Below are 16,898 nucleotides of genomic sequence, written 5' to 3'. Positions count from 1 at the left end.
TTAACGGCCGGCGGGGCTCGCGCCCACGGGGCCGCCCGCAGCCAATCAGCGGCCGCGACGTCGTGCGGGGAGGGGCGGGGCCGCGCCGGGTCGGGCCGGGGCCGCGCTCCCGCCGCAGCCGGGGGCAGAGCGGCCGTGAGGGGAATCCCCCGCGGCGGGGCGGGGCGGGGCGGGGCGGGGCGGGGCCGCGCCTCAGCCTGACGGGGGCACCGCGGCCGGGCCGTTAATAACGGCGGGTAACGGCCGGCGACAGCGCGGAGCCGCGACGCTTCAGCAGCGGTGCCCGTCAGCCGTTTATGCAACGCCACAGGTCGTTCCCCAAACCTGTGTTTTGTTCGCCGTGCAGATAACTCGCAATTTTCTGAAATGATGCCCCCTTCGTTGTATGAATATTTTGTAAAGCCTGTGAGTTCTGGGAAAGGGTTTTTAAATAAAATCCGATTGTTTTTACCTGCTTCCGTATTTCAGAGTCACTTAGCAGGCTGAATATGAAAATTCCCAATGCTGACCAGAGACTCAGCCAGGTGACCCACCGTGCGCCTCTAATACGCGATAAATGAGCCTTGTGAGTGCTGCCACAAGATCCCCTTTGGCCATGTTTGTTACTATCACAGCCCAGGCAAAGTTCTGAAAGACCCTTACTTTTAGGCATGCGGGGAAAACACTTTGCCTTGCTAACAAGCAGGCCATCCTAGCACTTCGTTACTGGTTATTTCTCTTTAAAGGAGATGTAGGAGCTCCTACTGATTCGGTGTACTGCTCCCAGTCGTGTGTCCACCCCACCCTTCCTGCTGCCCCACTTTTTCTAGGAACAGCTGAAGTAAGAGCCTGCCAAAGGCACAGCATGATTTAGCAACTTTTGAGTTATATATAGCCTGAATAATTAAGTGACTTTATTTTCTTAAAAGCTTACCTATTTGTATTCCCATTAGACCTGGTAGCCCTTCGTTCAGCACTCTTCTCAAATAGGCGACTCTCCGTCTTCTGTCATCTTCCAGTTCAAAGAAAGCTCAGGTGCTTTTGTGTATAGAGAATTTCCCATATGGACTGGGGAGAGACAGAGGGGCTCGCCACCTTGGTGGTGTGCAGTGACACCTCGAAAATGGGGGAAAGGGAGAACATCTTGCCTCCTCAAAGTGGCAGAGGACACTTTGAGTAAGAAAAATTACATTGCATTGGAGCCGCCTAGAATTTGGCTGCATTAACCCATCTCCTTTATTCTTCTGGCACCTGCCCTGGGAGCCTTCCCAACCACACTGGTCGCCCTCTTGGTTTTACATCTCAGGAGGCTTCCCACAGGCTGGTGCCCCGAGCACCCTGCAGTAACCTTCACTCACAACTGATTCAGAGGGAAGTGTGCCACCTACTGAAGGACCTCGGCCACTTTCTATATGCCTTGGACGTGCTTTAGTTTCTTTCCTCAACTTTCCAGGTCTTCACACCAGGGTTTTTAATTAGGAATTAGTTATTAGGAGTTAGGCTTATGAAAGCTAGTAAACTCAGCAATTGGAAGGTCATGAAGGTGAACGTGAGGAAATGCGATCCAGGCTAGTTCCATCTAATCCATGCGTAAGCACTGTAACTTGAGATCAAAGTAAATCCTCTGTCTGAAAGCAACTGTGTTACCCCTACACTGCCACTTTTGCCAAAAGTCGGATGAATATCAAGAATTGAGGCTATAACTTCAAGAAAGCTTAGATTTTTGGGGTAATCAGTACAACCAATGGATGTGTTGGTTACACTGACATCATGGTATTTGCTGTTTAAGTAGCAGCAAGGTGTTTTTTTTTTTTTTTAACAAATGAGTGAACAACTTCCTTCACTGTCAGACAGCAGATCCCTTTGATAGCACACTCTCTTGAGTTAATCATTCAGTTGAACAAGCTCAAAAGAAACTTCAGAGAGTCGTTGCCATAACTTGTTTGACACACCTACACAGTGTCCTTCGGTTACCCATGTCTCATGTTATGAAGTTCTTCCTACAGGGGAATGCATCACTTTTGGAGTATAACTGAAATATCAACAAAGTTGAAACATCGGCCAGCATTGATTCCACTAGAAATCCATGTTGTAATAGCAGATGATAAATAAATATTTTAACAAGATAATGGCTTTTACTAAAATCCGTGGGACTAGTGACTAAAAAACTGGTTATGAGAGCCTTTCATATCAGAGTCTGATTTAAATTCTTCTCGCGTACATTATAGTAGATGATCAAAATAACTACAATTCTGATTCACTGAAACTAACATATAATATGTGTCTTTGAAGCTTATCACACTTCTGTATTGGGCGTATTTATTCCTGAGAAATCTTGTTCTGTTTCCACTGGAAAGTAAAAAATGAAATAAAATGTTTTAAAGTAAGTATCTTAATGTATTCACAGTCTGAAATGTGTATTATAACAGTTTGAAGTGTTTCTACTGGCTTTGTCACGTGCAGTTTTAACTGACATTTCATGAGGTACATTAAAACCTCTGTAGTGCCTGAAACTGTGCTGCTCAAGGTTTCACATATGTGGGAGATACAAGGGAAATAAAATTCATTGTCAGCAACCACAAACCAAGGTAGAAATCCAACTCTAAATATGCTGTAAGATTCACGGCATCGCTACTATCAGCGATCAAAAAAAGGGTCTAGGAGCCACTGTGGGCAGTTCTGCAAGAACATCAGCACGGCGTTCAGCAGTGGCCAAGAAGACAAACAGTTGTTAGGACAGTTACTAGTTCATACAGCTCTGTATGAATCCAGGATGGCACATAATGAGTGCAGTATCTACAAGAAAACTCTAGGATGGAGTTAGAGCAGAGTGACAAGGCCAACCTAGGGCAGCTTCCAAATGGGACTAAACAAACCAGAAAAAATGTCTTCAGACAGGAAAGGAGATGCCGGACGCAGTGCAGCAGGTATGTGGCACATAAGCCCACCTCTAGTTCTCCAGCACTGTCTCAGCTCCTGAGGCGTGTCTCTAAGGCACAGGGAGGGTTTTTGTGGATTACAGGGGGTGGACATCCTTTTGGTAGCACCTATTACATTAGTCATGAGGAGAGCATGAGCTGGAACTGAATACTCACTAACACTCTCAAAGCCCAAAAGCTAGCAGGGTGTCCTGCCTCTCTCCAAGAGAAGTACCCAGTCGCAGATTTAGAACAAGTGAAAAGAGGCACAGCACACCATGGAAGTGTAAACCAGGGGCAAAAGAAATCCCTGGGTTGCCCAAGTATGAACATCGTCATAAAGCGGTGTGCCCCATTAGCTGTGAGATAACCTGTTATCAGAACAACACCCATATGCACACAGATGCTCAGGGGATCTGTACCCCTCGCTGTCTGGCAGAAGAAGCTGTATCACAGGAAAGATACAGGAGACAAAAAGTGGGACTTCCTTCCTTCAGCACTGTAACTGGACGCTCTTTGTGGGCAATAAATTACACAGAGCTTCCATCTGGTTGCAACAGTGGCAGCCCTTTTCTTCCTACTGATTTCTGGATTATTATTATTTTTTTTTTCAGTCACCATTAGCATCTCTTTCTGTAGACATACTTTTCGGCTTTTTCATAATTTTCAGTTTCAAAGCTTATATGCAGAAGCGTTCAAAGAAAATGTTGGCTCATCCTTGAACTGTTTTTCTACATGGTGAAAGAGAAATTGCAAAGCACATTTTATATTTTCTGCTTTAAAAACACAAACATATTAAAAGATTTCCAGCAAGATATCGATTTGTCATGATGCAATCAATCCTAATAGTGAAAAGATCAACACAAATTCCATTTCTAAACACCACAAGTATTCAATGTGAAATACCCAAACAGGAAACTTTGTATTAAATTTGTATATTTTGAACTTGTAATATTTTCTCAGACAGTATCACTCCAATTAGACGGTCAGCATGTGTTTTGCATTTTAGAATCCATATAGAACTCATCAGTAATAAAGAGATATGGAAGGGATATGAGTCATTAGTCATATTCAGGAAACATATTTCTGGAAAAAAAAAATTAATACATGACCAGTTGCCAGCAAGTAGCAATCTGCTACATATACGAATAAAGTATGTTATAAAGCTACATATTTTAATGATAGTCTTTAAATGTTAAAATTGTTGTAAACTGTAATGGAAACAACATTTCTCTAATGGAATATTTAATCTCACTTATGACCCCCTAAAGACTGCATAACGATTCTTACATCAATGGGAGCTGGGTAGAATTGCACAGTTGGTGTAGTACAGTAAAGTCTGAAGTTAAGCCGCTGCGTAAAGGTACTCTTATTGCTAAGTGCAGGAACAAACCCAGTGATTTTGGTGATGCTCTCTTGGGCTTAAGGTTAAACAAATGTTTAAGTGTTCTAGACTTCACAGCCCTGCGCCCTCCATCCTTTCTCGTATGGGAACACTTCTTACACACCTCTGCAAGTACAATTTAGCCCAAATCAGTACACTTAATGAAACAGTTTCCCTTCTTCAGAGACTGCCAGTATGTGTGTACATGGTTTTGCTACTTTTTGAGGATCACTGGCTTTTCCATGTGGGTTGGCACTGTTAAATTCAAAAAGGTTACATTCCATGTTGATGAGTTAAAATTATAATTGTGGTCTCAGTATAATTGCAAAGAATTACTGGAGGTGGGAAAAGAAAAAAAAAAGGAGTCACTTTGTCTTTGGGGTCAATAAGGACATTGATAGGTTGTTAAAAAATAAAAAGATATTTTTACCCTAAAGCTAAAAATTGTCATTGCCCAAGTAGTAACAATATTTTGCTATGGAACAGCTGGGGAAAGTCAGCTGGGGAAAGCCATTTGGTGGATAACAACACACAGAAACAGAAATTCACTCTTGGCCCAATAGCATCACCACAAATGTTCCTGTCTCAAGGTCCCTGGAATGTAGAGATTACTAAAAGAGCAAATTAAAAGTTCTGTGACATCTTTGTTTGAACTGTAATTACACTCATTTTTTAACATTCCATAAATGTTTAATACTACAGAGAAATTAGCAGCAGCTATCCCTGTGTGCTGTGAGCAATCAGCAGGGAAGCCTCATTCATGCACATATAATAACTTAAAGGCCACCTTTTTGTCTTATATTCTCTGTCCTAGGTAGGTATAGAGGTCTGTTAAACAGTTTAGGTGAAGTGCTTTTCTTCCAAAATATCAAAAATTCATTTTTGGTTTGACAGAAAATAAATAAATAAATAAATAAATAAATAAATGGCTAAAGAGTTTATGACTGTAGACAAAAGATATTCCTGAAGTGTAAATTAACTTGGATTTTGGTTAAAACAGATATATGTTATATATCTGTTTTATATATCTGTTTATATATCTGATATATATATATCTCTCTCTATATATATATATATATATATATTCCAGCAGATAAGACAGATATAGCAAGAAAGTGAAGGCATTCTGGGGAGAAAAAAAAAAATGTCATTGCTAGTCCTCTTCAGTGCTAGTCCTCCAGTATCATCCCAACAATTCTTCAGAAAGCGTATAGGCATTACCCATTTAGTTGAGTATAGCAAGTTATTGTCTGCATACACTGCATCATTAAAGCTACCACAACTGAAGAACATTCGTGGACCAAGTGTAACAAAGACCTTAGTCCTGAGAAAACAGGAGATTTCAAGTCTGGCTTCAGTGAAGTGCTGTCGGTGCAATCAAGAACAAAACCTTCTTCTGATACTGAAATAGTTCAGCCTACAAATCAGGTAGCTGTGACCTACACTTGTCTATAACTTGGGACCTCTAATTGCACTGTCTTGCACTGCCTGGCTCCCCTACAGTGCAGGACTTAAAAGCTTTTTATTTCCCCAATCTGCCTCCTCAAGGCCACCTGGGAACTGCTGAACGCAGACAGGACTGCAAGCAGAGGGCTAGCACCATGCCCTAGTCCTGCTCTGCATGGCCAGACAGCTTGTCCGAGAGAATAGATGGGTGGGCAGCCGGAAAGTAAAGGGATAGCTGGCAATATCCAAGGAGGGAAATGAAGCACATATTGGCAGGGAGTAAAAAAATAAAATTATGCTGGATGGGAAGAGAAGTACTGAGAAGGAAGTCATCTCAATTCAGGAAGCTCTTAATAATGTATTTTAAGTTAAAGCACATGATTCATTACTTTCATACCAATATTATGTGTGACTCCAGCTAGGAATATATTTGAGCAACTTGCTGAGCTGGGGCTCTGCAGCAGTTTCACAAGCTGCTTGGGGTGGGGCAAGTCCATGGTGCCACTGAGAGGTGATGTTCCTCTTCCCACTGCCCCTCACCCTGTTGTTCCACCACCTCTCCTCTGCTGGCATTAGTACCTGGGCAAGCTGGGCTACCAGCACCACCAGCTCACTCATGCAGCTGGTGCCAGCACTGGTGATGGAGGCTGGAGAGTGTAAGCAGGAGAGATAAGGGTAAAACATTATTTTATTTTTTTTTCCCATTAAAATGCCAGCGACATATCCAGCAACATATCCAGCAGCAGGGGCAGGACATGACCTTCAGGCACTTGTTAAACTGAGCTCTGCGTGTCCTCATCCGCTCCTCTTTTCCTTTAGCAATGCTAAACAGAGATTTCAAGCTTATCTTGGATGGGGACTGCAAATTCCCAAGCCTTCACAACCTTTTTCTGAAGCAGTTAAATAAGCACCATATCTCCATGCAGACGTGGTGTAAGAAACAGATCCAGCTACGTGACTGGGAATAAATAAAAAATAATAATTTGCATTTTCAGAACAAACATTTCTGATTTTTTTTTTTTTCCTGAAGAAGTATGTGACAGATGGTTTGAGTGAGTAGTGGTGAGGCATTCAGACACTACCAATTTCCTAGTGTTCTCTCAGCTATTTACAGTTTCTGTTGCATGCATTAAAAACTGAGAGCATTTTTCCCCCCATAAACTTCAACTTGTCCCTTTAACATATAAGAAAAAGACCTCTCGGCTGTCCCATACTGGGACATTGTAATGAGACTGTTTGAATTACTCGTCTCCATCATTCAATGTACAGTACATATATAGACATAGCTCATTACTCAGGGAGAGACAATAAAATAGCACTAACCATTTAAAACCTATTAATCTGGATAGCACAGTTAGCATAAGCAATACTTTATTATTACAAAATTAAATCCATTATAAGTATCCTGAGTATCCAATCAGTTTAGTAATACACCAACCAAAGCTATCTACATGAATGGCTGTACTGCTTGATGGAATACGTTTGGTATTGCTATACATTAATCTGACTTTTACTGTGATGTTATTTATAACTCTGAAAAATTGACTTTCATCACATGTAAAGCAGATAAACAATTTATGAAAGAGTACTTAGAGCATTTTTATAGGTTATGTGATGGATTTTTTTTTTTTCTTTTCTCTTTAGGGGCTACAAGATGTTTTCCAGCAAATCACAACTCTATCAGTCAGAAAACTCTTGATCACCACGAAAAATATTTTTTTCCCTTCAGATTTTACTGGACTTAGGTTAAAGAAAACAGTGATGAAGGCCAAACATATATTATCTGAAAAAGTAGGAGTTAGGATGCTGAGTGGGTGTTCCAGATGACAAGCCTACCAGGCTGTCCTTGCTGCCACTGAGGCAGAGCACTGCTAGAGCTGACTGAGCATTCATGGGCTGCTCTGCTGGGACAGGCAGAGATCCAGGCTGCAACACAGAGAGGCTACAGGTATTTAGAAGGGACAGAATAAAGTCAAAGACGTACCAGGGAAGATTTTAAAAAGAAAGGTCCTTTTTATTAACTATGTAACCTAAACATCTATTTTTATCTTTTTAAGGATACAGATATGAGTATCATACCAGTTAACTGACTTGAATATTTCAAAAGCCTGCTATTTCTCAGTAGTGCTACATGTGCCAAGCAGTGATACATATACGTATATACACATACCTATACGTAATGCATGCTGAAGTGTAGGATTCAGCTGGAAGCCAGTTCCTGGCTCCCCTGAAGGTTTCACCAGCGGAGGCTGTCTCTTTATTGTGGCTACTGTTGCTGTAGTGTGTGACTGCTTCTAAAAAGATTCACTTTTTATTCTCCCAGGCCTTCTGTAAGAGGAGGAATATAGTCCTTTTCTACTGATGGGAAGCTGAAGCTAAAAGATTATGACTTCACTGTGTGCTGGCAGGCAAGAAAACGAGGAGGAGCAGACCCCCCCGGTTCTTCCTGTGACTTTCATATAGAGTGGCTGCAATTTCTTTCCTTTTGGTGCATTTCCACCACACAAGCTTTGATGGGTTTTGTACGTAGAATGTCAAGTGGAATCAAGGGCTCGATTCTATCTATCAGGAGTCAAACGTCAAAAGCAAGCAATCTGTCATTGTCAGCATTTGCCTCTCATAGAAAGGGGAGGCATGTATATACAGATACACATAACTCCTTCTCAGTGCTCTTCCTAGGGCAGTATAGCTAGGCTGGTACAGGAGCAAAGATGGGATATGCTGCCCAATTCCCAGAGTGGGGAGATTTCTGTCACTGCCCTGGACTTTCCTCAAGGCACTGGGGAAGAATGTGGCAGAATCAGCATCTGATATAACTGGCCCCTGGTCTTGGTTGGATGTCTTGTTCCATGAATGGGGTCACAGGCAAGGAGCCAGAGCAAACATCCAAAGAGTGCAATACGAAAACATACTGAGAAAAGTACACTATCACTGCTGAACATCGCTCAGTGATACAGGACTGACATTAAGATGTGCCCAGTGCTTTATGCTGGCCTCTTACTGATTTTTCCAAGGTTCAGCCATAATAATCATTATTCTGAAAGTCAGATTGCTTTGTGCAATTTTCCTAGGTAGCATGACTCAGTTGCTTAAAAGTCTTTGAAATTCAAGAAAGAAAGGATCTAATGGAGCCAGAAGCAAAATATACTGAATTTTAAATCTCAGGGCATCACTCAGTCTCACTTTTCTTCCCTCACGCTTGGATAAATAAATTTAATTTGAGGATAAGAGAAGTAGCTTTCTCCCACAAAATGAGCAGATTGAATAAAAGCGAGTCTTTTTTTTTTTTTTTTTTTTTTCTACAGTCCTTTGAGGAAATAGTTGTTGTTGATTAAACTGAATACACTTGCATCTGACCTTTCCTGCTATTGTTTCACTACAGTCGAATCCGTTTGTGCCTCTGTAGAGCCAGCCCGTCAGTCACGCTCCGGCACACGCAGCTCCCAGGGCCAGCTCTGGTCAGCCAGCAGCCGGAGCTGGTGCAAACCTCACCAGGGCCAGTATAAAAGAAAACCTCTCCTGCAGGAGAACTTTGTGATACCCAAGATGAAGTTCAGCCTCTCTAGGAAGGTGAGATAAAGACGGGGTAGGGACCTTCTGGCTTATCTAACAGGGAGAGATTTTGGGGCTGGTGCTGTGAAGAGCCCCACCAGGGTGTATTTTCCAGGCAGTCCAGCTGTTTTCCTGAGCTCTCTGGCAAGGAGGTTCTTGTTACCAAGGGAAGAGACAGCATCAAGTATCAGTGCCATGACCATATCTGGGGACTCCTCTCCACCTAAGCAGAACATTATTATTAATGGGAACCCAAATCCTTACCTACATGGCTTAATGCTAGTGACTAACGTGTGCTATATCTTCAACCAAGGCAGTACATGTTCTGCATTAAACAACTACAACAAACTTTAAACATAGGGAGGAAAAGGCAGCTCTGAGGCATTAGGATGGTTTTTCATTTCTTATTGAACTTTTTGTTTAAGCCCTGCCTATCAAGCTTTAGCCATAGACATTGGGAATATTCTGGTACTGCTGGTGAATAATGTTCTCCTGGCAAGCAATAATTGTCTAATTTTCAATAACAATATTCATCCCAATGTTTGGTTGAGTTCCAGTCGTATCACTTTGAAATCTTCCTCATGATCTTCAGTTTTAATTTCTAATATTCTTATATTAGTACTTCTGCAAGATGCAAGTGCTGGCAAAAAGAAGAAAGAATCAGTTCTCCGACTAAAAGCCTTTCAAAAAATTTAATTTTCCATTTTGACTCTAGCAAAGACAAATGGACATGGCAAGATGTAATTCTTCTTCCTGAATAAATACCTTATAGTGGCAACTCTCTCTGTGAGGAATTGAATCTGGAAGAACTGTCTCAGTGTAAGTGGAACTCAAAAGATGTATCACAACAGATTACTATATTTCTGTTATATATTTACACAAACCTGACTAGTTTAAAGACTTAGCTCCTGTGAAAATTGGGCTAAAATTAGTGCTGGAGACCTCCTGAAATCTCTGGCCATCCTGCACTGCTCTTGGCTCTGGTATACTAAGACACAAACGAGCTCTCTGTAGAGGTATTTTTCAAGGGGTATTTTCTCTGCTAACGGTCTCTCACATGCTTAGGAAAGTCACACGTGCCCATCCAAGGAGAAAATCAGATAGCTGTGCCTATGTAGAATTAAACAAGTAAGAAAGGAATAATGGATTCAGGGAAAATGCATTTTTAATAGTCTTGAAATTATTTGCAGATATCTGTTGAAATGCTTGGATCCCTTTGACTGAAGGGTGCTTTTGGGAGGGGGGGAGGATTCTATTCATAGAGATGCAAAAAGAATCCTCTGTTTTTCCCTGCATCTTTCCTCCCTCTTGTTTAGTTAATAACTTAAAAGTTAAAATTCTTACCCAAGAAATAAGCAACACAAGTTCTATTCTTTGCTTGGAGAATAATCCAAATACAAGGCTAAAAAGTCATGGGTATGCATGAATGAGGCAGAGAGTAGATTCAGAGTAGCTCTCCCATTATCTGCATGTGACAGCCTTAATGGCTCAGCTATGGGATATAAGAATTTTCTATAGATGCCACTTTTTCCTTTGCATAAAACAAAAGTCGGCAGCCACAGTCATAATGAGCCTTCAGCCCTGCTTCAGAGATGAAACCTGAATGTTAATCATCGAAATAAAGAGTATTTTATTTTTTATTAAAATATACGGTCACCAAAAATAATCATAAGCATCCTATCCCCACCCCAAACATATCTTCTAGCATATTGGAGAGAACAAGAAGTGGAACTACAGATTCTATTCTGTTCTGCTTCTGGGAAGAAGTGAACCAAACTTTCTCATATATCAAGTGACTGCTCTAACCACTGAACTATTCAGGAAAAAGAGTTCATCTTCCAGTTGCGTGTGTCCTTCCTTTCCTGTGCTTTCCTTCATTCATCTTTCCTACAGTGTAACAGGCATTCTTGTCCTAATCTGTCACTGTGCCATACCTAACACATTGTCATGGGTCAAAGATGTCCAGTTCACACAGAATAACAACAGTCACATCCATCAGCTACTATCCCATTGGCAATGCTGAGGCACATAGTGAGGTTGAAACTGTGTTCCCCATTTCCTGTGTAAATTTTCTACTCTGAATCTCCTCTTTTACTTCTGGGATGCACCATTGACTACTGCAGCACCTCTAGTTTGCTTATCAGTCTTTGTATTGCGTGTGTGTGAAGCACATTGTTTTCCTTATTTTCCTGGTTTTGACTGAAAACTGGGATAAAAGTTGTGCAAATGAGGTGCAATGTGTTCTTCAAATGGCCTTTCCTCTTAAAGTAGACATGCTGACTACTTCCCAACAGATGATGTTTATCTGTGTGACCAGATATCTAACTCTGTGAAATATTCTCTACTGTCTCATCAGGAATAGAGTCCTTTGTTGGTCTGTAGTTCCCCAGATCTCTTTAAGAGCCCATTTGGCAGAAGGAAGTTACGTTGGCTATCTGGTACAGTGGCCATTTCTACAACTGGTGAGGCACCTTGGTCAGCAATTCTGCAACTTCACATTTGAGCTCCTTCAAAATCTTGGTTGAATGCCAAGCTGTCCTGGTGTCTTTCTGGTATTGAATTTGTTTTAATTCACTTTGAATCCCCATTCCTGTAACTCAAGGAAATGGGACCAGAGCTTTTAAATAGCTAGTCCTTGTCCTAGCCATCAGACAAAGCAGTAGCAATATTTAAAATGGAAATCTGTGAAAAGAAAAAGGGTCTTCTGATTCTATCTGGTTATCCACAAGTTGTCTGTATTGTACCAAAACCATTGGATAGAGCAGTAATAGCAATCATAAATGTAGTAGTGAGGCACCTTCTGATTTGCACATCTGTCATATCAGTGCCAATCTATTTATGAGGTAATAAAAATGAGCTAAATTAAGAATGATCAGGGAACCCCATTCGCATTATTGAAGCATCATGCAGTAAGTGCAAGAGACAGGTGGCATAAGTGCTAAAACAAGGACAGAGAGTATGTGCTGCAGGGAATCAATCTACTGCATTAACGGCTAATGGCACACTCAGTGTTTATCCATTATTTATCACATAAATGAGTATGTGCCGTCTAGACTGCAGAGGTGCTTTCATAACAGACTGACACTGATTACTGAAAATTAAAAAATGAGAGATGATCTTAATGAATTAATTGAAAATTAGCAAATAGTAACAAGGTCTACATGGTATATCTGTTCAGCCTAATAACAGTGGATTTTGTTTTGTTTTTATGAAAGTTATTTGATCCATTGCTATAATTTTAGAGTTTAGAGAATAATGCAAAATCTGTGAAAAAGGTAGAGGACTTAGGATGCAATCACTTTCTGCCACCATAACATACTTTAATTTGCATGCACACTTCTTTGTTTGTTTGTTTGTTTTTGAACTGCTTTTTGTTTTACTTTAACTTTCTGCTCATTTATTTTTTCCCCTTTTGACTTACTGGCATTTTATGAATACTAAGAATATCTGCTTATATTGAGAGAAAAATGTTATTCAACATGTATTGAGTACCAGTTGTGGCACAGAGACTACACTCTACACATTGTTTTGAAACTTTGAATGTTACCAGAAAACTGTCCTTGAATAAATAAGTTACATGAGCACTGGTTTGATCACCTATTATTATCACTGGAAGCTATATAATTAAATTCAGAAGAAGGTTAAAATTTTCACCTCAGATCCACTGAAGGTGTTAAAACTGAACACATATTTGGATGGTTAGTTGAATTTTTTAGTCTGTTTAAAGACTAATTCCAATAAAAGAACAAGGTTATTTAAGCATGCTAACTTATTCATGAAGGATAGAAGAACTCTACTGGATAAGTGGAAAAAATATAGTATTTAAGCATCCCCATTATATTAATTATCTTAAAAAGTTGACCTCCATAAAGATGATTCGGTTCATAGAAATTTAGGTAACCAATTTAAATTTATACTAATACCGAATGTTAGTTGTTTGCATTCCCCTGCAATACACCCTATCTTTGTTACAAGCAAGCAAGTCCCAAGAGAAAAAACATCATATTACAGTTAATAAGGTTTTAACTAGCTGTGTTGGTCTTGGAAGAAGGAAAAGTGTGGATGTCTTCTGTCTGAATCCATCATACCCTATTCAGTTCTTTAATAGGCAGCATGCTGTTGTCCCATAATGAATCCTTTACTAGGATAATAGACACAGTTGGATAAGTTTTCAGTGACAAAGCGAAAAATACTGAATTTCCCCAGTTTCCATCAGGAATGCTTGAAATTTTTAAAGATCCCTCTCTCTAATTGTTGCTCTAAATGTTCATATCATTTACGTTGACAGAAAGATCTCTCTTACATGACAAGGAAAAAAAAATACCCCAAATAAAAACACTCTCAAAGTTTGGACTGCTTAGGTTCAGAAAACATGAAGAGAAAGGTCAGTTTTGTGACTCATCTAAACCAGTCCAAATTAAATGTAGTCTTCCAAGGATTTAGATTGGTTTCTGAATCCCAGTGTGCCACCTGGGCTGCTCATAAATGATAAAGCTGCTAGGTTAGTGGCTGCATAAGTACATGCAAGACTTGAAGATGCTTGAAATAGGCTATGTTTTGTGCATAATGTCCAGAACCAGAATTTCTGGACATTCACATAGACATTCTGGTACCTACATTCACGTAAACATTTTTGAAAAAAAAAATAAATAAATTGAAATCTTGTGCATTTTTAATTATCCCTAGCAATTGCCAATTACTATAGTAACTAGTCAGATTTACTGGATAATTTAGTCAAAAAGGCACCTAAAGGTTTTCAAACGTATCCTATTTATCTCTGCAATTACTCACACAAATGACCGCCCAATTCATCCTCTTCTAGTTTATTCTATTGGACTTTATGTTCATGGTCTTACAGGATAAAACAAAGTTTAACTTGCAGAGGGGATGAATGAATTTCCAGCTCCCCCAAACTCTGTTCCACTTATCTCCTGGTTGTCTCTGCTCCAGCTCCACTATAAAGTATAGATAGATATATACTGTAGAATAGCCAGTACAAAATGTTCAATTAGTAACTTCACTGCCATTCTTAAACCTAAACTTAAAACAAAATTAGCAACAATATTTTCAGCCATCAAGTAGCTCCAGAAGTGTTATTAAACACATTGCTCTTCAGACCTCACACAAATGTGTTCTTTCAATTTTATTCTCTTTTTAATCTATTCCTCAAATTTTATCATTTATATCTGTACAAAGTAAATATCCTTGATTTAAGAAAATAAAAATAGGGAATGAAGAAATAAAAACTTGACTGAATTTTTATTAGTGATATTAACAGTGGACTCAGTTACAGCAGTGTTTACCATGGATTTTGAGTTGAATCCTCCTCCAATACATGGGGTCGTTTATTACCTTAGTGATAGCTAAGGTAATAGAGTGAAGAGCCATATATTAAATACATACATACAATCTTAGAACATTTCTAAAGACTCCTCTGTCTTAGACAAAGGCAAGCTATTTTATTTTCAAAAATTGCCTGTTGATCTTTAACTTGCAGCGATGCCATTAATTTCACTTATATCCATTGCAAGAAAGCTTAATTTTTGCATCTCTTCTTCTGTGGCACTCACCCTCCCACACATCCAAGTACACTTACCTTGGCACAGTTTGTGCCTCAAATATTAGAATTGCAGTATCAAGTGCATTGCCAAGAACACACTGTGATGAGGCAGCACTTACCAATTTCCTATGAGTTCAAGCATGCATTACTGTGTATTATTCTTAGGAGGGAACTGCTTGTGGCATAATTCCTTGTGAACAGCACATTTCCATCTAAAGCAATTGCATAAGAGAAGGCAAAGGAGACACAAAAGTTTCAAAACATCTCTAAAAGATCATTCACCAGTGTTTTCCTTAACGCAAAATATAATGCTGTTCAGGAATTCAAATGTTGTTCATTTAAAAAAGAAAAAAAATAGAAACAAAATTTAAAAGAGAGAAAAAAATACCCACACAAGCATTCTCACCTGCTAGATGTTACGTGCTATTCTCCCAAAGTGCCAAACAGCAAAAAATGCATTTTCTATAAACAAGTGGATGGGAAACCCACTTTTTCAGATTTATTTTTTTTCCACTCAGTTCTGTGACATATATTCAGGCATCTTGCTTCTTATCCCCCATTGTACCTAGTGTTTCTTAATATCTTCCATCCCAGATATACCAGTGTGTCTGACTCTCTCTCCTTTCTAAACCCATTTTCCATCTCTACTGAATGAGGAGGATGATCCAAGTCAAACTCTCACTTTCAAACAAACTTACAGTATGTGACTTTGGAAAATTCAGTTGAGGCTTTTCACAATTTACAATTGGAAAAATGTAGGATTTATCTGAAAAAAATCACAGCTTGGTACTGAATCTCATATTTCACATTTGTAGTCTACCTTACTACTACTTACGTATATAATCAAAAATCTGAGATCTAAAGATATTACAAAATACGGAAAAGTTGCATTCATGTAGCAATAGAAAGGGCAAATTAGTAAATTACTCATTTTTACTTTGCTGAAAAACAATAAGACCAAATCTCACAGGAGAATAAAATCCACTGCAAACCCATTTCAACCACAGCCACAAAAGACCTTGCCGCTTCACTTTCAATAGACAGGGAGTATAAACTCTGAAGTAGCACATAAAGGCTAATGGCAGCCTACAATCTAATTAGTCCTTATTATAATACTGTCCAGAGATTCAACAGATATTTCTTTAAAAAGGACACAGGCACAAACAGCCCACCCACAAAGGAATTCAGTTTCCTTTCAGAGGTCTAGAAATGCTTAATAAAGAAGAGTCTTTGACCAGGAAGAAGCTTGGCTGGGCCCGGCATGTTCGTTAGCCTGCCTTGAGATTTTCATGACTGAAGAAAAAAAAATAGGGAACAAAAGTGTTTATACATTCTGCTTCGTTTAGACTTTCACCTTGGATTACAAGGCCGAGTGAAGTTTTTCTTCGTGTGAGGTTAGGATTTTCTGCAAGTTTTGCTGAGATTTCTAAGGAAGATTGGAGAGTAGAACTGAAGAGCATTGAAAATGGGGCTCCAAAAAGTCTGAGTAATTTTTTTTTCTTTTTAAAAAAGTTTTAAGGATGCACAAACCCTGCGGGATGTTTAAAAGCGTGTGACTAAAAGGCAAAATGGGAATGGTGTTTTTCAAGATGTGTTCAGTGAGTATTCATGTCTGTGGTACTGTATTAGTGACACAGAGGTGCACTTAGAGAAGTAGAGGACAGACCTCCTAAGGCTCAAGACAGCCCCAAATTCTTCATGTCTGAGACAGATCTCAAGACACAAGCGTGTGCATGTGTACATCCATGATCAGTCATGCTGTGGAGCTCCGCACAGTTACTTGTCTTTAAGAGCTTACAGAACTGCAGTGCAGTGAGACTCACACACTGAGGGTGCCTCTACAGCAGCACTACAGTTCAGATCAAAAGTGTATTTTAGCAGTAAATCTCCTGATCATCTGGACTTATACCACGCTTTGGTTTGTAAATTGACATCCATCACATGCAGTTCAGGCATTGGGTTCTCAGCAGCAGTGCTCCGCTTGCACTGGGGCACACTACGGGTGCTATTAGCACAGGTGCTATTAGCACAGTCTCCTATTGTATTGCAGACCACTGCA

The sequence above is a fragment of the Aythya marila genome (assembly GCF_965140915.1).
Source record: "Aythya marila genome assembly, chromosome: 3".
Taxonomy (NCBI): Eukaryota; Metazoa; Chordata; class Aves; order Anseriformes; family Anatidae; genus Aythya; species Aythya marila.
The sequence above is the reverse complement of the archived record's forward strand: the minus strand, read 5'-3'. Positions refer to the sequence as shown.